Source organism: Erpetoichthys calabaricus, chromosome 2, assembly GCF_900747795.2.
Source record: "Erpetoichthys calabaricus chromosome 2, fErpCal1.3, whole genome shotgun sequence".
Lineage (NCBI taxonomy): Eukaryota > Metazoa > Chordata > Cladistia > Polypteriformes > Polypteridae > Erpetoichthys > Erpetoichthys calabaricus.
In genome coordinates, this window is record NC_041395.2 from 169,754,270 (window position 1) to 169,769,538 (window position 15,269).

General features: G+C 37.0%; 1 protein-coding gene across 4 annotated transcripts in view; it reads left to right on the top strand.

The window, feature by feature from the left end:
- Positions 1–15,269, top strand: part of gigyf2 (GRB10 interacting GYF protein 2) — a 351,366-nt gene that overhangs the window by 180,610 nt on the left and 155,487 nt on the right. The gene's annotated exons all lie outside the window — the stretch shown is intronic.

The following is a 15,269-nucleotide window of genomic DNA, read 5'->3' on the forward strand; positions in this document are numbered from 1 at the left end:
TCAGTTCTTATTACTTGATTATATGCCACGCAAGAACTTCTTCCTCATTAGCTATCATCAAAGTGTCCGAAGTGCACATGTACAATTTTAAACACCACCAGGCAGTGTCTTAAAAGCATTTCTTGTGTGGAATAATGCAGTTAACCATAGTTTCCACAGTAACTCCATAATAGATCTGTGTTGTTTTTTGGTTTGTTTTGATTTTTTTTTTTTTTTTTTAAAGTAACAGGTATTTTTACTTCAGTAAAACAAGTATTGTTTTAGATTACTTGCTATTTTAAAAATTAATGTTACTTTTTCAGGAGATATTTCATGTTAAAGTTTCACATTTGGTTTATCCGCGAGTGACAATTGGCTTTTTCATGGATGGGAGTTATCCAGAAGTATGTATGGCATTTATTTTTTTGCCTGGGCTTTATCAGAAAAAATGTACCAAAAAATAACTACTATAAATGTGAAAAATTATCAAGGAAATGTTAAACATCTTTATGTGGTGCAGCAGGGGTGAGGAAAGACTCATTGCTATACATATCTGGTATTTCTGGTTTGACACTAAAATGTAGAAACTTGGAAATAACAGAACAGTTTGGTTAAGTGGTATGAATAAAAGAAAACAAAAAAAAAAAAAAACCTTCCTCTTTAGAGGTGACCCCAGGACTGACCTTGAAAACTATTGTTTTAGTGTATTTGTTTGAGGTTTCAAACTAAAACTGTTTTTTTAAACATCACACTCAAACAAAGATATTATATTTTGGTTTCTCTTAAACATACAGGATATAGACATGGTTCTTCACAACAAACAAAGCCTCAGTTTTCCAATACAGCGGCCAATATGGCTGACTATACCCCTGCATGGTGTAAATTATTCTAGTCTCAACTATTTGGATGTAGTCTTTTTCTGCTGCCCTGCTGCTTAGTATCAAAGAAAATATTACTATGGTGTGTCTTCTAAATTTTTCACCTAACTCTATATTTCTCACATCTGGTACAAAACCTTTTCCTGTATTGGTTATTTCGACGTGAGTGTAGGCATGCCCAGGTGTGATTCCTACCAGGATAGCAGACGGCTAATATATTCTATGTAACTTCTTACAACGGCTTGAAATCTTCATGTCCATTCTCCTGATTAAGAAGCTTTCTATAATGACTTCTATTGTTTTACAGTAACTGTAGTGGTATGCCATTAAGCCAATCAGTGGTTGCTTTCCACACTATAGAGATTTCAAAGTTTGACTGCTGCATTGGTGCTCCTCAATATCTCTTATTCTGGAACTCTTACTGTGTATTTATGTCTGAGAGCTACTTTATTATTTTTTTCCTTCTGTTATTATGAGCTTGTATTTTCTTTTTCATCTTTTGGGTTGCACAATATTTTCCTTTAACTTATGTAGGGTGGATTGTCCAGTTTTAAATTGCAACAAAGGTTAATAATATCAAGTTCTGCATCTTAAGATAAGGAAAATGACTACTGAACTTATTTCCTTTTAAAAATCCATTTTGCAGTATCTTAACTGTTAGCAAATATTTCCTAACACTGTAAAAATATAATGTCATGTAGGAAACGAATTTTCTACATAGCAGTTTGGTTGGAGTCCAAAAAGCATTTTGCAGTGTGCAAGTATCATACATACAAGTCTCATTTCAATTTTATGTTGATTTACATACCTAAATGTACATTGAAAATTCTCCTTCATTTGTGCTTGGTCATAAATAAAAGGAAGTATTTTCACCAACAACACATCTCGTAAACATGTAAAAGACAGCTTGAATTGTTTTTTTCTCTATCTAAAATATTATTGAAGTTCATCAATGAAGTTTTAAAATGCAGGGAATAGTAATATCCTCAATATCATTTCTGAAAATACCAGGCTGAAAAAACTCATCACTAGAATGTGATACGCGATCTTCATGTAATTTTTAAAAGTAGTTAGGAAGTGTTTTCATGACAAATGATAGTAGTTGTATTAAATATATATTGAAGATGCATACTGAGTTTAAAATATGAAAGAGAAATAGGCAATACCCCTGATTAAACTTCCATGAAAAAAATCTAACTGAAATCTTCCTCACCCAGTAAGCTTGCTAAGGCTTTGTGTTGAATTTTCTATGCTCTATGAATATTTTCCAGGACTTACAATTTTGAGCATATCTCCTCACCTGTCTGTCTATAAATCCTGCAGTTCAGTTAAGCTTTGCAATTGTCTGTTTCTGAACCCAGTATGCCCTTGAAAAAGGTTTGAGGTTTCTTGTTTAATTGTCTTTATGCAAGGAGTCATGAATTGTGCCTCCTTAGTTAAATCAGTTAGAAAATCAAGTAGGTTAATATTTCATAGAAATTCAGAAACATTTACATCTTATAATACAATACTTTGATAACTTATAATAATTTGACAATAGGTTAGTTATATTCACTATGAAAATGAGTTTTTACACCTAAAACTTTACTGCGATGTCTGCTTACATTGTTTTTTTTTTTTGTCACAAAGTCTTTAAAGCATCCATCATCTCTAATTTACAGCTTAAAACTAAAAGATATGCTTTACGTTTTCATTTATACTTTACAATGTATAAATTCTGGGGCAAACCTTTTACTATAACTTTGTGTATGAAGCTTTTCAACTTTGAAGTCGCACATGCATTGCAAGGTAATTTCTTGTTATTGCACAAGTGTTTTCTTTTCATTTTGATTTCTCCCTTCAGTTTTTGTTTCTTTCAAAAGAACTTACCTGTAAGTTGGTGTTGTAATCCTTCTCATTGAAAAACAAGTTCCAAAATAACAATAAGGTCCGTATTGGTTGAGTTGTTTTAGAAATAATTTTAAATGTTTTCTGTTGCAGTTGCTTTCATTAGATTCTTGTGCTCTTACAGTCTGCAGAGTCAAATGCTGATTCAAGTGGTCATTTTGCTCTGCATGTGGCCAATTACAGCTGCTGAGAAGGGTGTGTAGTTGTGTGTGTGTGTGTGTCTGTGTGTTTTTTCACCTCTCTCTCGTCTCTTTTTAAAAAAGAATGAAAAAATTATTGGAAGTGTAATACTTGAAATTTGGGATTAAAACATTTCTTTGTATTTGCATTAAATAAAAGATTTTTCATGACAGACCATGTACAAAGTCTTTATTTTTATAACTGACTTTCACCCTTCTTTAAGATATTATGAATAATTTTAAGTCGTCTAAACTGTTGACTTTTATGTTTCTCGTTTTTTTTTTCTATTTTAATATTTTGTGACTAATACTGCACTGTTTATTTGCCATATTGAAGTTCCTGTATTTTCTTTCTGCCTAGAGCACTTGTCTGTCACGAGTTTTTCTTGTTTGCTGCTAACAATATTTGAGAAAGCTTTTGAAGAGTTAAGTCACACAATTAAGCCTGTTATGGCTCATCATTGGAGCAAAATTAAGGGCATTTAAACATTTTAAACACAGCAGGTCTGTCACAAGTCAGATTATTGGTTTCTTTTGTAGATTGTCTTTGGAACTTTGCCATTTTATAGTTCAAGATTGTTGGACTGATTTCCAAATGTCCCAAAAGCAAACTTAAGGCATCAGCTACAGAAATCACAAGACAAATAACACTATTGGTAGCTGTGGGATATGCAGTACTGAAAGTACAGTCTTGAGATTTTTATATGCATGCTAATAACTTAGCGAGTTTGCACCTTCCTTAGTGGAAGTTCTGTAAATCTGAAAAGTAGCTTTCTTCATATGTAAAACACTGCAAAGCATATGTATGTTATTAGCTGTCAACAGTCTTAAGGATTTCCACCATAAAGCAAGGAGGGGTTTAGCAGAATAACTACCAAGGCAGAAAAACTTTCAGTGAGGTAAGGCACAATAAGGACAGATCTAACAACATTAGTCTGTGAGGTAGTGCTGAGAGAAAAGATGTTGATTACGCCTTTTGGATCAATGCCTGACATTGCTGAAAATGTTATTCCAGACAAGGAAGGCAAAGGAGATAAACCTCTGATCAAAGTTAAAGGAAAAGGTGCACACCTTACATAGTATTGAAAGAGATTAGTAGGTGGGAAAGCAGTGAAGCTAACGAAAAGGTAGAGAAAGATGGATCCTACATGTTCTCAGAAATGACATAAATTGTACAATAAAGCAAAAGGGCAATAAGAAAATAAAGGCACCCACTCTGATTAATTCATTTAGCATCCGTTTTTTCATATTTTTTTTTGTTACATTCTCTCTGAATAAAAAATACATACTTTTTGATTTGCTGTCTGTTTTAGGATGGTCAGCATCATGTCTCTAATTCTGAAGTGTACATAACTAGGATTCAAAGTTCATTTTATTGCATGGTTTTGTAGATATTAAGTGGTACTATATTTCAGATTAAACATACTTTGAGAAGGATGCTTAGTTCATCTGGAATTTACAGTTTTCCTTATGCCTACATAGTTTTAACACGTTAACTTGAAACATGCATTTGTGTGGATAAAGCAAGCAGTCAGAAAATAATTAGCTTAGTGCATTTTTTTATGTAACTGTTAATGGGATGTCATGAAAACAGTCATTTTAAAGATGCAGCATGCTGCAGTTTCTTATTTTATTAATATCTAAATATAGATGAGACTTTTCCCTTTTGTAGTAAAAACCTTAAATACAGATTATTAAAAAGCCCTTATTCTTTGTTTTGGTGAATGAGAAAGACAGCTGAAGTCAGAAGTTTACATACCCTTGGGGTGAATTCTTTTTAAAACTTACTAACCCCTGCACAGATTTTATACTAACAAACTATACATTTGGCATATAATTTAAGACATCTACTTTGTGCAGGGCAAAAAGTATTTTTTTTTTCCATCAATGTTCATACACAGAGTATTTCACAAATTCATCATCTCTATCACAATTCCAGTGGGTGACAAGTTTACGTACACTTCATTAATATTTGGTAGCATTGCCTTTAAATTGTTTAAGTTGAGACAAATGTTTTGGGTAGCCTTCGACAAGCTTCTTAAAATAAATTGCTGAAATTTTGGCCCATTCCTCTGGACAAAACAGGTGTAACCTAGACAAGTTCATGAACCTCCTTGCTTGCACACACTTTTTCATTTCTGCCCACAAATTTTCAATCTAATTGAGGCCAGGACATTGTGATGGCCACTCCACTTGACCTTGTAGTCCTTAATCCATTTTGTCACAAATTTGAAGGTATGCTTGAGGTCATTGTCCTTTCGCAACTGAGCTTCAACTTCCTTGCTGAGCTCTTGTGGTGTTCCTGCAGTGTATCTACACAATTTTTATTCCTCATGATGCCATCAGTTTTGTGAAATACACTAGTCCCTCCTGCAGCAAGCACTCTCTAAACATGGTGCTCCTACCCCCATGCTTGATGGTTGGGATGGTGTTCTTTGGCATGCAAGCCTCACCCTTTTTCCTCCAAACAGAACTATGGTGGTTATTGCCAAACAGTATGATCTTGAATTCATTAGACCAGAGGAGATTTCTCCAGAAAGTAAGTTATTCCAATGTGCCATTGCAAACTGCAGTTTGCTTTTTAATGGCAGCTTTGGAACAGTGACTTCTTCCTTGATGAGCAGCCTTTCAGGTTATGTAAATATAGGACTTGTTTTACTGTAGATATAGATACTTGCCTACCTGTTTCCTCCAGTGTATTCATAAGGTCCTTTGCTGTTGGTCTGGGCTCGATTTGCACATTTTGAGACAAAGTACGTTCTTCTGTAGAAGTGTTTATACTTGGGTATTATTGTTTGTATAGATGAACATGAAACCTTCAAGAATTTGGAAATTGTTCCCAAGGATGAATCAGATTTGTTGAGGTCCACAATTTTTTCTCTGAGATCTTGGCTGATTTCTTTTGATTTTACCATTATGTTAGTCAAAGAGGCAGTGAATTTCAGTAAGTGTTGACATACAACCACATGTTGACTCCAGTTAGGCTAATTGACTATCAGTATGTAATTGTCTAATTGCCTAAAGGTTTGACATCATTTTCTGGAAATTTCCAAGCTGTTTGAAGGCATTAACAAAGCGTATGTAAACTTGTGATGCACTGGAACTTTGATATAATTAATAAAGTGAAATAACCCGTCTACGAACATTATTGGGGAAAAAATTACTTTTGCCCTGTACAAAACAGATGTCTTAAATTATATGCCAAATTTATCATTTATTATTAAATCTGTGGAGGGGTTATAAAGTGAGTTTTAACACTAGAATCCCTGAAGCTTAAGAAAATAGTTGTAATACCGGGCCACCTTAAATTCCTTTGCACCTCTTCATCAGCATCTTTGTTTTGCAAATGTGTCAGTCAGCACAAGCAGCCTGCTATCCCATCCCCCACCGATGCAGCTGAATTTGTCCCAGCTCAAGTCTGTTTATCTAGGAGTGAGGTGCCTTGAGTTGTATAGGGTAAATAATATATCGTTATTTGGAATGCATGCATTTCATGTGTGTTCCGTTTCTACAGTGATCTGGGTAAATGTTGGATGACAGGAAATGCGAGGCAAGAAAAGTGGAACACATAACTAAAACAAACGTTTTCCATGTAATAGTAATAATGACGTGAAGTGTATAATGTGTGAATACTTTAGTCCAAATATCAAATAAACGTGCACTTTTTATTCAAGAATTTTACCAAAGAAAAAAAGTCATTCAATTTACATGTTGCTGTCAATGATTAAAAATCCAACTCCAAATATCAATTGACAGAAAGGCGACGTGTCTGCTTGGCTGGTGCAGAGGTAAAAATTGCTGTCTCGTAATCAAGAAGTTGCAGGTTCGAGTCCGGGTGCTCCTCGTTTTGAGTAGTGACCTGTTATTATTATTATTATTATTACTATAATATAATAAAAAAAATAAAAACAAACATTTACCCAGATTGTTGTAGAAACAGAGCACACGTGAAATGTATGTATTCTAAATAACGATATATTATTTACCCTATGCAACTCCAGGCCTGTGCTGATTGACACATTTGTAAAACAAAAGACGCTCATGAAGAGGTGCGAAGGAATTTAAGGTGGCCTGGCATTATGACTTTTTACGTAGGCTTCAGGGATTCTAGTGTTAAAGAATTTACCCCATGTGTATCTAAACTCCTGCCTTCAACTGTACTTATTCATAAGTAAAAATAAAATTTAGGTGTAATAATTTTAGTAAATTGTATGCACCTGATTTTCTAATTTATTTTTAACATGTTTTAATATTGAGAGATTATTTACTGCTGCTGCCAACTACCCTGTCTCTTCCCTTACACAGTCAGACCACCTCTTAGCACGCCTGCTTATAAAAAGAAAATGACGCAGCAAGAGCCAGTAAGAAACGTGATTTAATGCTAACTAAAGAGGCAGAGAAAAAGCTGCAGGATTGCTTTGTGTAAATTAAGACACATTTAAAGATACATAATTAAATTTGCAGCTGTTATATCCAGATTCATTAACAAAAGGGAAAACAAATTGTAAATGTATGTGTTCCTATGAAAATAACCTGTACGTTTCCTAACAAGAATGCATGTGGAAAAATAGTGATGACCAAAATTTACTAAAGACATGCAGCAATACGTGTCAAATTAGAAGAAATTCTGAGATGAGCTCACAAAAGCAATTCATCGTGTCAAATATCAGTATAGGGAAAAACTAGACACCATGTATAGCAAGTTGTGATTTACATAAGCTGTGACAGGGTTTCCAGTTGCTTACAAATTGCAAAGTAAAATTTAATCCAGCCTTATCCATGTTTTCTACCATGGATGAACTTTATGCTTTCTCTGTTCCTGTAGATAACGCAAGAAGGATTTTTAAATGAATTAAAGAACATATGGCTTCCAGGCATATATGTTGCATTTTAAAAACTATTTGTGAGTAGTTAACTGATATTTTCAATGACATGTGTAGATCATTACCACAATTTTGATGAGAACAGTTCAAACAAAAATCATCACTCCTATTCACATAATTTATCCAAAAATAACATTTGAGTTTTTAAGATTCCCAAACTACTGGTATCTAGGTGGTGCAGTGGTAGTGCTGCTGCCTTGCAGCAGACTTCACTTCCTCTCACCAAAGAGATCTCGCTATGGTGCGTTGTCCAGCAATGGTGCAATACCAAAGTGGAGCATCCATATTCATTTGACCATGGCTTCAACTAGACCAACAGCCAAGCACTGAGCTGTGGTGTTCAAGCTACGTATAAGTCATTGCGAACAGGTTAATGCTTAATTTTCAGATTGACTTCACCTTTTTATTATTGTACTTTCATGTGTTTCATGAAATTCAGCGGTAGATACTGAGATACAGATGAGGACTTTATTATCAACTGTGCTAATTGGACTAGCTTTGTGCAGTGGAGTGTGGGTGACCAGGTGGCCTAGGTTATTCTGACTTTCATAATGCAGAAACTGATTACCATCAGACCTAACTATTTGATTTGCTCAATTTTATCTTCCGACCATGGCCTTCCAGAGGTTTATTTTTCTCTTACGGCCCATCATAGGAGTTTTTTTGTTTCCTCTCCAGAGTGTCAGCTGGTCAACTAATCAAAAAAAAAAAAAAATCAACTGAAACTACTATGGACTGTTTTATTTACTTTTGTATCTTTTCATTAACTTTAATAACATCAAACTCTTTCTGCTCAATAGGTTGCCATGTAAATATGTCTAGGTTAAATGTACATATACACTGTATGTATTTTATTTTATATATTTTAATTAGATCTGGTTGTTCTGTTGTTGGCCTTAATGTATAAATATTTTAATTAGAAAACCTTTTAAGTTGTCAATTTTGCTTAACAATATCTGATTTTGCATTTAGCATACTTACAGTGGTGTGAAAAACTATTTGCCCCCTTCCCGATTTCTTATTCTTTTGCATGTTTGTCACACAAAATGTTTCTGATCATCAAACACATTTAACCATTAGTCAAACATAACACAAGTAAACACAAAATGCAGTTTGTAAATGGTGGTTTTTATTATTTAGGGAGAAAAAAAAATCCAAACCTACATGGCCCTGTGTGAAAAAGTAATTGCCCCCTGAACCTAATAACTGGTTGGGCCACCCTTAGCAGCAATAACTGCAATCAAGCGTTTGCGATAACTTGCAATGAGTCTTTTACAGCGCTCTGGAGGAATTTTGGCCCACTCATCTTTGCAAAATTGTTGTAATTCAGCTTTATTTGAGGGTTTTCTAGCATGAACCGCCTTTTTAAGGTCATGCCATAGCATCTCAATTGGATTCAGGTCAGGACTTTGACTAGGCCACTCCAAAGTCTTCATTTTATTTTTCTTCAGCCATTCAGAGGTGGATTTGCTGGTGTGTTTTGGGTCATTGTCCTGTTGCAGCACCCAAGATCGCTTCAGCTTGAGTTGACGAACAGATGGCCGGACATTCTCCTTCAGGATTTTTTGGTAGACAGTAGAATTCATGGTTCCATCTATCACAGCAAGCCTTCCAGGTCCTGAAGCAGCAAAACAACCCCAGACCATCACACTACCACCACCATATTTTACTGTTGGTATGATGTTCTTTTTCTGAAATGCTGTGTTCCTTTTACGCCAGATGTAACGGGACATTTGCCTTCCAAAAAGTTCAACTTTTGACTCATCAGTCCACAAGGTATTTTCCCAAAAGTCTTGGCAATCATTGAGATGTTTCTTAGCAAAATTGAGACGAGCCCTAATTTACTTTTTGCTTAACAGTGGTTTGCGTCTTGGAAATCTGCCATGCAGGCCGTTTTTGCCCAGTCTCTTTCTTATGGTGGAGTCGTGAACACTGACCTTAATTGAGGCAAGTGAGGCCTGCAGTTCTTTAGACGTTGTCCTGGGGTCTTTTGTGACCTCTCGGATGAGTCGTCTCTGCGCTCTTGGGGTAATTTTGGTCGGCCGGCCACTCCTGGGAAGGTTCACCACTGTTCCATGTTTTTGCCATTTGTGGATAATGGCTCTCACTGTGGTTCGCTGGAGTCCCAAAGCTTTAGAAATGGCTTTATAACCTTTACCAGACTGATAGATCTCAATTACTTCTGTTCTCATTTGTTCCTGAATTTCTTTGGATCTTGGCATGATGTCTAGCTTTTGAGGTGCTTTTGGTCTACTTCTCTGTGTCAGGCAGCTCCTATTTAGGTGATTTCTTGATTGAAACAAGTGTAGCAGTAATCAGGCCTGGGGGTGGCTACGGAAATTGAACTCAGGTATGATACACCACAGTTAGGTTATTTTTTAACAAGGGGGCAATTACTTTTTCACACAGGGCCATGTAGGTTTGGATTTTTTTTCTCCCTAAATAATAAACACCATCATTTAAAAACTGCATTTTGTGTGTACTTGTGTTATATTTGACTAATGGTTAAATGTGTTTGATGATCAGAAACATTTTGTGTGACAAACATGCAAAAGAATAAGAAATCAGGAAGGGGGCAAATAGTTTTTCACACCACTGTACATTTAATAGAAATTATCATAGTATCAGTTAATGATAATAATCCAAGTAAATGTAGTGTATCTTTGTTTTTGTTGATTAATCTGTGGAAAGCACCTTGAATTGCCTGTAAATGTATGATAAGATGCTATATAAATAAAGTTATTATTGTTATTATTATTTTTATTACACATTGTTGTAGCAAGAAACTCTTGGCTGAGTTTGTATTTGTCCTCCTCTAAACTTGCTTTTTGACATTATTAAAAATTATGCACACTGAAATGCATTGATTTTATAACAGACTCCAAATATCGGGGGCCTCATATATAACGCCTTGCTTAGAATTCATGCTAAAACATAGCATACAGACAAAATTAGAAATGTGAGAATGCACAAAATAAGTTTGCATAAAACTGCATAAATGCATAAGCAAAGTTCTATGCACTTTTCCTTTGTAAAACCCAATCAAAGTGAATTTTAACTTGTTTTCACAAGCCTACAGCCCCACCCTGACTCCTTCCTGAATTTTGCCAATTTGAATAGGCAATCAATATAAATAGCTGCTTTTTTCAGTGTTGTTCAGTTCAGTTGTGGTTAAAAAAAAAAAAAAAGAATTTTAGCAAACGCGAAATGGAGGCCCTGCTCAGTGAATCGGAGGCAAGGAAAAACATACTATTTGGTGGCTTAAGTAGTAGTATAAGCAACAAAAGGAAATTGATGGAGCAGCACAGTGTGATGGAGGCACTCAAACGTTTAATGTCAAAGTTGCGTAGTACCAGAAATTAAAAAAAAAAAAAAAAAGTGGTAGATATCAAATTCAAAGTGAATAGGCGAGTCACAGCCAACCATCGGAGAGTCAACATCAAAGGTGGAGGTAGTGGAATTCTGGGACTTGCACCGTTTGAGTAGCAAGCTACTGCAATTATTGGCGAGACACTTATAACTAGCATTTTACATATCACCGGCATATTATGTTATGCTGTCCAATTTGGTTGATCATTTGGTGGCTCAGGATCAGGTTCATCATACTGCATCTCTTTAGGTATGGGGAAGCAAGGATTGTGTGCAGCAGGCTAGATTCTTGCACAAAGCAACACAATTTCTGTGAACTTTAGAGCAGCAGCCAGTTCCTCTCACTCCTTTTGTAACTGATGTGTGAACACCTCACTTTACACTTTGCTTGTCATCATGAGGCCCAAGTTACATGACTTCCAGCGATTTTCAGTTGCAGACTTCATTTACGTAATGGGAGGCAGCTGTGGCACTCAGCTACATTTACTCAGTCCTACCAGTCTTTGACTCACCCTGACCAAATCATACACGTTTCATTTTGCCCTAAGTGGTATGGCAGGGCTTGTATATGCGCAAGAACTGAAAACCAATGAGTTTTCAAATGGAAGTATTATGAATGTAATGCATCTACAAGGAATAAGGAATGCAAGTGTTTTTAACCTTGCAAACAGAGAGGAGGCTTGTGTGTTTGATATCATATTGATAAGAAAAAAAGGCACAGGTTGCAGCTGAACTCTGTGTCAGGAAAGCATACAGCACCGGCTCTGCCCAGCCTCAAGTTATTGGCTGTCAGAAAAAGGAGCAAGTACATAGTGTTTTAGAAATGTGAAATTGTGCTGGAAAGTCATCACAGAGTTGTCTAATTTGTCAATCCCTGTGATTTGTAGTCCTGAAATTCGACTCCTTAGGTGAGAAGATCAGCAACTCAAAGTTATGTAATTTAGCAGTAACTGGGTGACAGCAGTTGATGATCTCATCACCGGAACATGTCAGTTTACATGACTAAAAATCACTGGGCATGTCAAATTACTTTCTGCATCACTGTCCCCCCACCTTTTCTTTATCTACTAGGGGGCTCCGCCCCCTGCTCGCTTCGCTCGCCAACCCCTGGTGTTGGGAATGACAAAGAGCGTGATGTATGAATGAGATATAGAATAGTGTGACGGTGTAGATGATGCAAATAGAAAGCAAACAATAAAGTGTGTGGCACAGTGTAAAGGTTTATTGGAAAATTTCTTTGTACACGCCGTTTAAGTGTAAAAGGTAATTCCAGGTCAGAACTTGTAAGGTCAATGAAGATGGTCATTATCGTGATCAGAGTCAACTTTGTCAGAGCTTAGAAAGAGTTGTGTCTCTCCAGGAAGTAATGGAATGACTTGGGTATTTATGTTTTCCACATTAATATTTTTTGGACATAATATAGTGCGTTGTGTTAAAAGGGGCATTTGGTCTAATGAGATTGCTGTTCCAAATCTCTCTGTAACTAAGTCGTCGCAGATAAAGGCTTGAGGAATTGTAATAATATGTGGCTGAAGTCCATCTGTATTGGTGAGTGTACCATTTCTCAGTTGTAATAAGCAATTGTTATGATCTGGTTCTGGACATCGTATCTTTTTTACTAACTGTATCTTTTGAAAGCAATGCCAATTGTCTGCGTATTTTAAGGTGCACTGAACAATAGCTGAGTGCATGGCATCTGGAAGCATAGCTAATCACTGTTTAAAATCTCCTCCTAATAAAAGTACCTTTCCTCCAAATCGAATATTATTATTCATAAACGTTTGTAGAAGTTTATGAATGGTGTTGAGTAAGTGACTTCATGCCATTGTACATTCATCAATAAACAACATTTTTTGAAGACGGATGTCACGTGCAGTGCCACCGTTAATGTTCATAGTGGATACCGATTTGTAGGATGTAATGCAGTTGATAAAGATTTCACTTTTAGGTACATCGTCAGTTAGAATCTTCTGTAGATATTCAGTATATGAATGTAAAGAAGGCAGTCTAATTTGACCCTTTTGACAACAACGTCTAAATGTATTACTTGTATTGCCAGTTGTTTCTTCAGGAAAGTGAACTGAATGACAATGATTGCAAATGACATTCATTAATCCGAATGAATTTTCCCGGTGTATGTTTTGCTTGTGCCGTTTGAGAGGCGCGTTGTTGCATATGTAGTATTTGGGACGTGTTGTTTTGGAGCTGTAATCGATTTGCCTGTGCTGTGTGAGACGCCCGTTGTAGCCTTCCTTGCCGTTAACGTATGTCTGAGACGGGAGGTGTTTCGTTTTGAATCCGTGCCTGTTGCGATGCAGCACTTTGATTGATAGTTTGCGTCATGTGGATCCAGGATGTAGATTTGTGCATATTTGCGTTGTTGATTTGTTTCAGGGTGCACTGTTCCAATGCGATGCAGTATTTGTGCACATATGGGAAAGCAGTATGGGCCATTGCCTTTTGGTGGCCTGATATTTACTAAAAGCAAATGAACTATTGTAGGATCTAACGCAGTTCATAAAGTTTTTACTTTTAGGTACATCGTTAGAAGCTTTAGTTGAGCTTTGCGTTTTTGGAGTCGAGACATTTTTTCTTTTAGAAATATGGATAAGTAATAAGAAGTATTGCACTCACTGTTAATATGGAGACTTTTCTGCGGTTGAACGGTTAATAGTGCCTTATGGTAATGAGATCCACCTATGCTGCATAGCCGTCTATTTTGTTGTTTCTTTCGTGTTCGTGTGTTTGTTCCCGTTATCCTTTCCTTTTCGTTTTGTACCCGTGACCGTGTATTCATGACTTGTTTCTTTCTCAGCATCCGAAATATGGATAAGTAATAAGGAGGGTCGCAGTCACTGTTAATATGTTTCCTTTTCTGCAGTTGAACGGTTAATAGTGCTTTATTGTAAGGAGATCCACCAATGCTGACACCTATGCTGTCTAGTGTGAAGGTGCTGACGTTCACTTTAGAATATGTGGCTTTGGGTGTGACTTCTTATGGATGTGGGTGGGGGGGGGGGATTGTTGTTGCGCGAGCGTCTTCTTTCTTTTTGTGTTCCTGTGTCTTGTTGAATCCCCCTCTTTGTGTGTGTCCCGTCCCTCGCTTGTAGGGTCTGTGGGGTGGTTTTGTGTTCTTTTTTTTGTGTTCCATGGGCTTGTTGAATCCCCCTCTTGGTGTGTGTCCCGTCCGGTGCCTGTAGGGGGGGGGGGGGGGGGGGGGGGTGCCTTGCTCTTGTGCGCGAGCCTCTTTTTTTTTTTTTTTTTCGGGTCTAGTTTCGTGTGCAATGTGTTTCGTGCTTTTCCTGCGTTTGACTTTGCGCCTCATTTCTCCTTTTTGTATGTGCTCACTCCTTTTTTCTGTGGTCTTGTCCGCCACTCGCGGCCCCTCATCCGCCTTTGTCGCCCTCTTTTCTCCGCCTTTCTCCGACTCTCGCGGACTCTTTTTGCGCCTGCGCCTCTCGCGGCCCCTCATCCGCCTCTCTCGCCCTCTTTTGTCCGCCTTTCTTGGCTCCTCAGCCGACTCTCGCGGACTCTGTTTGCGCCTGCGCAGTACGTCTTTTTGCAGCTACGGCCCATGGCCGGATGTGCCTGCGTCCATCATCCGGTTTAGCATTCTCGGTTAGTAATATGGATTCCATTCTGCAGTGGCACATAAAACACAAGACATCAGACAGATTAGCCTCTGTTCTGTTTTCAAGGTCCAAAACATACACATTACTTTTGGCTGCATTATATGCACTGTAGTTCTGGGTGAGTGTTCATTGGTTGTCAACTCTCATACAGAGAGATCTTGTTCCTACAATATAAGACAAGACTCGGAGTGAGTTGCTGAATGTATCAGACTAAGTGACTAAAATTGCTGGAGTGTGCCTTCTGATACCCCATTCACTCTTGCTACCAGTATTTCAGCAGAATTACTTCTGATAAACTGTTCTCTGTCAACTTCTAGATCTCCAGGCTTAGTACATTTTTACTTTTATTGTTTCATAGCTCTGCCTAAAAAAATTGTCTACAACTAAGTAATGCTGTGATATATGGCGTTCCACAGGGATCAACTTCACATTTTACACCATGTACTGACTAACTGTCCTCAT